This window comes from Pinus tabuliformis, chromosome 4_2, assembly GCF_031772625.1.
Source record: "Pinus tabuliformis cultivar Carrire ecotype Pingquan chromosome 4_2, CPIR1, whole genome shotgun sequence".
NCBI lineage: Eukaryota > Viridiplantae > Streptophyta > Pinopsida > Pinales > Pinaceae > Pinus > Pinus tabuliformis.
Window position 1 is genome coordinate 266,973,321 of NC_142304.1, and position 8,603 is coordinate 266,981,923.

General features: G+C 37.5%; 1 pseudogene; it reads left to right on the forward strand.

Annotated features, from left to right (window-relative positions):
* Positions 1–208: 208 nt before the first annotated feature.
* On the forward strand, positions 209–907 carry LOC149169004 (uncharacterized; annotated as a pseudogene).
* Positions 908–8,603: the final 7,696 nt, after the last annotated feature.

An 8,603-nucleotide genomic window follows, 5' to 3' on the forward strand; every position in this document is an offset into this window, starting at 1 on the left:
AATGATGATTATCAAAATTCCGCAGTGCCTACCCATGGATGTACTCCGATTCTTTTAAATCTTGCGGCCAGGCATGGAACTCGTGCACCGACCAAGAAGCGCATAAAGGAGCTAGCGCAATTATCTATACGTTTGGAGAGTCTTTTGAAGTCTGCAGATGATATACTTACAGGGGAAACACATGGTTCACAACAAATACCATCATGGCATGGGGCTTTTTGCTGGGAAAGGAGTTCTTGGAGCAGGCCAGCATCGTGCGTTTGCTGTTATAACTGACAGTCGAGCAAATGATATCCATTTGCGATTTCATGATACTTGCCAAACATACAAGGAGTTCAAGAAGAAGCGCAAGCCTGCTTTATAAGGATTACTATTTCCGGTTTATGCTGAAGTTTCAGCTTCATTGGTAAAACGCTACAATCTGAACTGTACAAAAGATGATGTGGTTTTATTTTGGTTTCTTTGCCGGCAGAAAGCAGCTTTACTAGACAAAACTGATCAAGCGTGTGGACTTTTTACTCAAATGGAGGTTGAACTACTTGAATGGGTTAATGATTTGGTGCTACATTATCTTAAAGGATATGGAGAATCGATAAATTATCGGTTGGGGGTACCATTACTACAAAATATTGTGCAATCAATGGAGCGAGCTATTTTAATGAAAAATGATCCTAATATTCCAGCAGCTGTGGAGAAGGCTCAGTTACGATTTGCTCATGCAGAGACCATCATACCGTTCTCTTGTCTCCTTGGTCTATTTCTTTCTGCCTCTGATATAGAAAGAATTCAAAGGGAGCAGCCTTTGCAGCCTCCACCAAAACCCCCTCAAGAGCGGAGATGGAGTTTCCTATATCAAATGTTGGAGATGCATCAAAGCCCGAGATGTCCTCTATTTCTGGAAATTTAAGGAGCACTCAAAAGGTTTGTAAGTTGGATAGATGCAGTAGTTGTAAAATGGATGGGGATTTTTCAAGCCTTTCTTCTGTCTGGGCGGACAATATAATTGATTCTGAAATACTTCATAGTATACTGAAGTGTACCCGCAGCATCTCCAAACATTTAGGGAAGGCTGCTCTTGCTGTGTTCTATGAAGGGTTAAGAAGGCCGTCAAGTGTTACTTTCCAACATATTGGGTGTTGCCCCCTTAGGATTTGGATATGGGATATGACTTTTCTGTTTTGAAGCAAAGTAATTCACATGTTGGGTTAGATTCTGTCCGTGGAAAGGAACATCACTATCACAACAATCAAAGAAAGTTTGCTCTCAGTATATTATTATCTTTGCAGGATTTGCGTGATAAAGCTGGTGGCTGGAATAGAGTTTTGGATGTCATTGAAAAGTATTTAAGCAGTCTAATTCCCCAAAGATTTTCATTTCACAATGAATCTGCTACAAAAGGAACACTCTATAATGTTAATACAGTGTTATTGGTTCAGTCAACTTCTCAGGTTGCAGAAATCCAATTTGAGCTTGCACCACAGCATCAAAACATTAAAAGAGCACGTAGTGACAGAAATCATAGTCAAAGAGATGCAATCTTATGCAAAGATAGAAACAGAAGTGAACATGTCATTGTGCGAGAGGATGTACAACTCCATCAAAACTGGACAAGACAAAGGTTGCTGCTTTTATTTCTGGTTTGTGCAGCTATTAAAAAGCTTAAGTTTCAAGATTGTTGAAGCTTAGATGATGAAGTCTTTTAAAGCTTACTATAAACCGCAGGAGGGTCTCCTTGCTGTCTACTGTAGTTTCATAGACTGTTCCTCTTGGTTTGAAAGATCTTAAAAGGTTATGAGTTGTCTCCTGCAATAACATTAAAGAAACGGAGATTACTCCTTCATTAGCTTCCTTGTTTACTGTTCTTAAGGAGTTCAAATGGCAACCAAGCACTAAATCTCTTCTTGCTACTAGCCTTGCATGCATTGAAATGGGTCAAAAAAGAAAGACTGTGTTTTGAAATTACACAGCAGTTTCGTAGCGCGCTACGAAACTGCTGTAGGTGATGTTTTCAATGCAGAATAAACAGTGTGACCGGGAATTTTAAAAGAGAGACACCTGTCCATCAATACAGCCTACAGCTCATCTGGAGACATGGTGTGTGGTAGCAGCGTTCCATACCTGGGGTTATTAAAGAGCTGGGAACATGCTGCTACATTTTCGAGGAGCGGTGGAAGACAAGGACCGGGAAAACAGGGGTTCTATCCTAATATTATTGAACCATCAACGCATCCAGCATCCAATGCTAACCTGGAACATTGAATCCTCATCTCATGCTATCACAGCCGCTTCCAGAAAGAGAGCAGATGTCAAAGAATGAAGTCCATTGTAATTAAAGCCATCAAAGCTATCGCTGTAGTAATCCACTTGGCAGAGAACGAATCTTGATTGTAATAAATGCTATGTCCAGCATGATGTAGAATTAGGATCTTATTTGCTTTAGGATTCCAGCGCTGTCAATTAGTGGTCAGCTGTAATTATTAGTTAGTTAAAAGTTAGTAGGTGTCATCATAGGTAATTATTGAGCTCCCCTCACGCGGGAGGAGGGAGCTCGAATCAGGTAGAGTAAGCATTCTATATAGAGCTGAAAGATGAAGGTACAAGGGGTTGGATGTTTTGATAAAGAACAAGTCTATTTTGGTTTATGTAAAGCAGATTTCAGTAATGCAAATAGCTGTTGTTTCTTCTCAGGATTCTCAATAGATCTTATTGTTCAAATGTATGGTGGTTTATTCTCTTAATGTTCTTTTACAGTCTTGTTATGGCATAATCACTCAGAACTCATGTATCATGCTCTGACTTCCTGTATGCTTTGGCAAACTGTGTTTTATGTAAGTTGTGTTTGAACATTAGATGTAAAGAGCCCTGATTTCTATGAAAAGATGGTGTTTTTGTTTGCTGAGATGTGTGAGACTCCATAAGCCCAATGGGAAACAATTTGATATTTGTCCAGCCAGCTTATTTTCATGTGTTTTTTAAAGAGTTAGCCATCTTTCCTTGTCATTAATTCATATTCATAATCTGTGAGAGAGCCCTCTCTGACTAAGGAGGCTAAGCCTTAGTCTAAAGCCTGGTTTGAAATAGTTACACAGAATCTTGCTGATTGGCAGCCTTCAGTACCTGATTTTGTGATAACAGTGTTCATATGTGTTTCTTATGTGTGATGGTTTATTTTGTTCTTACTACACATGGTTATTTTTTATCTGATGTTTAATAAAGTATTGATGCACTGGCTCAAGATAAACAGATGAGTAATTAACTGAAACATAAGTTTACTGGATACACGCTAGTTATCTTAAGAACAGTCGCATAAACACGAAATTCGCATAAAGAAATTAGAATATGAAATCAAAAGTTAATGATTTGAAATTATTGATTCAACCCCCCTCATTTTTTTCCCCAACAACATTCGCATGCATGCACTAATTACAGTTAAATTCACAGATCTAGAAGTTTAAAAAAACTGTAAATAATGTAAAATTTCAGAATTTAAATATATTATTATCAGATTTGTTGTAACGAAATACCCAGTGGAGTATCCACAATAGTTTACGGATCACTGATGTAGGTGAAAAAACAACCAAGGAGAAACTAGGTTACTCAGAGACCACTTCTACTATCTATACTATAGCAAATACATAGAAATTGCAACAAAAAAAACAAAGCACAGCAAGTAAACCTACTATAGTTGTAGAAAAGAAAAGAACATAAAGTAAATATATTATAATTGCATCGAGGGAAATAAAATCAATTCAATCAAGCTAGGAGAAAATCAAATATATTCTACTGTGCATTGAAAATACTCTTGCAACCGAGAGAAGGCACTTATTTGTAGACAATAACGACAAGAATTATAGGGGGTCTCTAAAATTCCAAATTTCATCCTCAAGGCATGATGTATGTTTTAATATGCTAAGGAAGTATGAACATGCTTTAGGTGCAAATCTAGAGGTGTTTTGATGCAATCTATGGATAGCTACAAGATGCCCCTGTTTTGCTACAAGAAACAACCGAGAGTAATTTTATGCATTTTACTTGTGGTTTGAGAGATGAATAAGGTAAATTAGGGCTAAGGATGGATCAAGAATCCCTTCCAAAGTCCTTATTCCTATGATGAATCAATATATTCCTCAAAAGAGTAAACCTGGAGGTTCCTATAGGTCTGTAAAATAGAAATTTATTTACTAACAGATTGCAAAAATATATGACAACAAGTAAAGAGATAGTAATCTAAGCAAGCTAAACGCATGGGAAAGAATGCTAAATGTATCAAAGAATTTTTGTTAAACTTAAATTAAAATTCTTAAAGATACTAATAAACAAACTAACTTATCGACCCACAAAAAACAATATTTGAAAGTGATATCACAGAATGACTATCTGAAATAATGCATGGAAAATAAAAGTACAAAGAGGCAGCCTAAGCACCTAGGTTGGGCCTTAACCCAAGGAGACTCGGGTCCCTTAAAGGAAAAGCAAACTATACACAAAAGACTGTTTTTCATTAATCAACAAATGTGCTAATAAATGATATATGACAAAATTGAAATAATAAGCAAAACTTTCCTTTCTCTACTACTGACTATCTTCTCCAAAAGTTATAAATCCATAATGGCTACTAAGGCCCCTTATTTATACAAAAAGTGGTTTAAGGGCAGCCTCCTTGAAGAGAGTATTGTTTCCCTCCAAAAACCTTATAAATTATGATTTGGTTCCCTAATGACGAGTTGAGTTTTGATTATCATTCAATAGGGGACAAGCCCCGTATTTTTCCCTTGTTGGACTCCTATGTGATCTGCATCATATATCATCAATATCCTACACAATAAATTTATTATGAAAACAATATATGGAAATAATTTATTAACCCTCCTAAGAACATATTAAAGTTGAAAAATACCTTATTAAGTGCAAAAGGAAAGGTTAAATGTCCCTAGGAATGGTTAGATGGGCCTTAAGTTGTACCTATTTGGGAGGCCCATCAGCTAGCCAATCAAATGACTTGGATCTTGGCTACATCCATAGGCACACCTTTCTCATTAATAATGTAGCCTAGGTATTGGACCTTGTTCATGTCGAAGGAGCATTTTTCTAAGTTAGTACATAGCTTGTGCTACCAAAGAGTGTCAAGAACCTACAAAATATGTTGTAAGTGTTCTACCCAACTCTTGTTGAAGATAAGGATATCATCTAAATATACAACCACAAAATAGTTGGTGAAAGGAAACAAGATATCATCCACCAGCCTCATGAAATTTGTTAGGGAATTCATCAAACCAAAGGGGATGAATAACCATTCAAAAAGACCCTCATTGGACTTGAAAGTAGTCTTCCACACATCAATCAGTTCTATTAGGACCTTGTGGTAGTCGAACTTCAAATCAATCTTATTGAATTATTTGGCCCCATTAATCTGGTCAAGAAGGTTGTCAATTTGGGGGATCATGTATTGGTTCCTAACTATCACTTTTTTAGCACCTGATGTTAAATGCACAGTCACCAAGTCCCGCCCTTCTTTTGCATGACTACAATTGGGCTTCCACGGGGTGAGGAACTTAGTCGGATGTGCCCTTTTTGGAGCAACTCTTGGGTATGTCTCTTGATTTCCTCATTTTCCAAAAGAGAGTGGTGGTAGCTTAACCTATTTGGTAGAGGCATGCCATGGGTCAAATTGATTGAATGCTTGATCTAATAGTAAAAATCCACAATGTTCTCCTTACTCTCAGAGAAAATCAAGAAGAATACAAATTTCTACCTCTGGTATCATGTATATTTGTCTTCCCATAGTAATAATAACACTATGAGGCTTAGACTGATATACTACATGACGCTTACACGAGTATGCTTGGCCTAAAATAACATCAAAAATTTCAAGGGGAGAAATATCACACAATACCTCATCCTTGAATGGCTTGATGTCATAGGATAGGTGTCACCATTGGTTGATGCGGAGATCTCGCCCTTGGTGGAGCCATCTGATGGTGTATGGTTGTGGGTGTGGTGTTGTCTTAAATCTGTACCGCTTAACAACCTCCGTTGACATGATTTTGTTTTCACTCATGTTATCGATAATGAAATACATTGGAGCACCCTTCATTCACACCTGTGAGTGAAAGAGGTGCTCACCTTCCTCCATATCTTTGGGCTCATTCTGTGGGACCTTTGTGGTGGAAACAGTGGCACTGGGTTTTGCACCAATGATATTTTTTCCCTTGTCCCAATTCAGTTTAGAGTTGGAACCTATGTATGAATCTAAGGCTTTTATCTTGGACACTAATGGTTGCCTTGCATGACATTCATCATTGTTATGAGAGGATCTCTTATGGAACTCACACCACTTTCATGTGTATTTCTTCATCTTCCCATTAAGATTATTTGTTTACAACTTAGACAGGTTGTCCTAGGGTGGTCAACCCTAGATCTATCCTTTATTTTGTGATTTGGGGATGCCTTGATTCTACTATGAGGGATTCACATATCCAAAATCATGTTTCTACTATTTAAACTTTTTCTCGATTTTGACAACATATCGGTATGTTACATCGAGTGAGGGGATGTCTAGGAACTCCATTTATATTTGGATGTACCTATGTAGAAACCCACGGGAATTGATGTTATGAAACCAGCTCAAGAAAAGATAAAAAAGATAGATCAACGCCTTAGAATTCAGCCTCTTCGAGGGGGCAACCTCCTTTACATTACATAAATGAACAATTCTTGGATGATTCAAATGAAAAAAACCTCCTTTCTATATATAGGAGTCTAAGGAGTCACAATATAATCCAGCCGACCTAACAATAATAATATAAAGCCACAAAAATAACAATAGAGGGATTCTATGGGGCACATAAATAACAATATGGGGGTAATAGGGGCACAACAATATAAATAAGGGGTATAACTACAATAGTGATGGGGTAATCACTAGTATTATAGGGACCCAACATGCCCCTCTCCTTCAAAAAAGTGTTGTCCTCAACGCTTGAGTAGTTCTAGATACTTCTGCGTAAAATTCTCATCCTCCCATGTGGAATCTTCAGCGGATAAGTTCTTCCACTTGATAAGATACTCTGAAATTGATCGACTTCGTAGCTGTCGAGTTCTTGTTTCTGTGACTGCTTCCGGTTCCAATATAATTTTTCCTTCCTCGCCAAGTTCTGGCAATATTGTTTGAATTGGGAGCTTGTCGCCTATAACATTCTTTAAACATGAAACATGGAAAACTGGGTGCAATCGAGAAGCTGCAGGAAGCTCCAATTTGTATGCCATAGTACCAATCTTTTGCAACACCTTTTACGGACCATAATACTTTGGTGATAATTTATTATCCTTCTTAGCTTTCTTTAGGGACATTTGCTTATATGGTTGTAGCCGTAGGAATAACCAATCACCTACATCAAAACTTCTTTCACTCCGATGTTGATCTGCCTGTTGTTTCATTCTATTTTATGCCAACACGAGGTTATCCTTTAAGAGTTGGAGGACTTGTTGTTGATGTTCGATGTGATGTTCCACTGCCTGAACCTTAGAATTTTCTCTTAAATATGATGTGATGGATGGTGGTTGATACCCATAAAGTGCCATAAATGGGGTCATTTTTGTTGTTGTATGGAAGGAATTGTTATACCACCATTCAGCCAGAGGCAACCATTTGATCCATTGTGTCTGTTTATCAGATACAAAGCAACGAAGATATCCTTCCAAACATTTGTTTACTATCTCAGTTTTCCCATCAGATTGAGGATGATAAGATGAGCTATGAGCTAACTGAGTACCAAGACAAGAAAATAATTCTGTCCAAAAATTTCCAGTGAAAATGGGATCTCTGTCACTTACAATAATCTTTGGGTTTCCATGTAGCTTTTGAACCCTTTCCATAAATGCAGTAGAAACTGTACTGGCTTTAAATGGATGTGATAATTCACAAAAGTGTGCATACTTGGTAAGTCTGTCAACTACCACCATGATGACACTCTTTCCCTCAGACTTGGGTAAACCTGTGATAAAATCCATTGAAACCTCCTCCCAACGTTGGCTTGGAATGGATAAAGGTTGTAATAGACCCGGTGTCTTAATTGTTTCAACTTTATTTTGTTGGCAAACCAAACATTCCGCCACAAACTTTTGAATATCTGATTTAAGGCCATCCCAAAAAAATTCCTTCTTAACCCTGTGGTAAGTTTTTAAAAATCCTGAGTGCCCTCCTAAGGGAGAAGTGTACAATTCCATAAGAATCTTTTGTTTTAGCTGGGAATTCTTACAGAGGTATAAACGATCTTTGTACCATAACGAATCATTTTGCTAGCTAAATGTATCAGAAGTACTGGAATCTTGTTGTTACTTTCGAATAAGTGCCCACACTTCTTCGTCATTCTTCCATTCCTCCCTTGCTTCGTTTATCCAATCTGGTTGGATAACAGAAATGGCACACAACAATGCTTCCACATCCTCATCCTTTCTTGAGAGTGCATCTGCCACCACATTTTGCTTCCCTTTTTTGTATATGATTTCAAAGTCATAACCCAACATCTTTGTGACCCACTTTTGTTGCTCTTCAGAGGATAATCTTTGTTCTAAAAAGTATTTAAGGCTATCATGATCTGTTT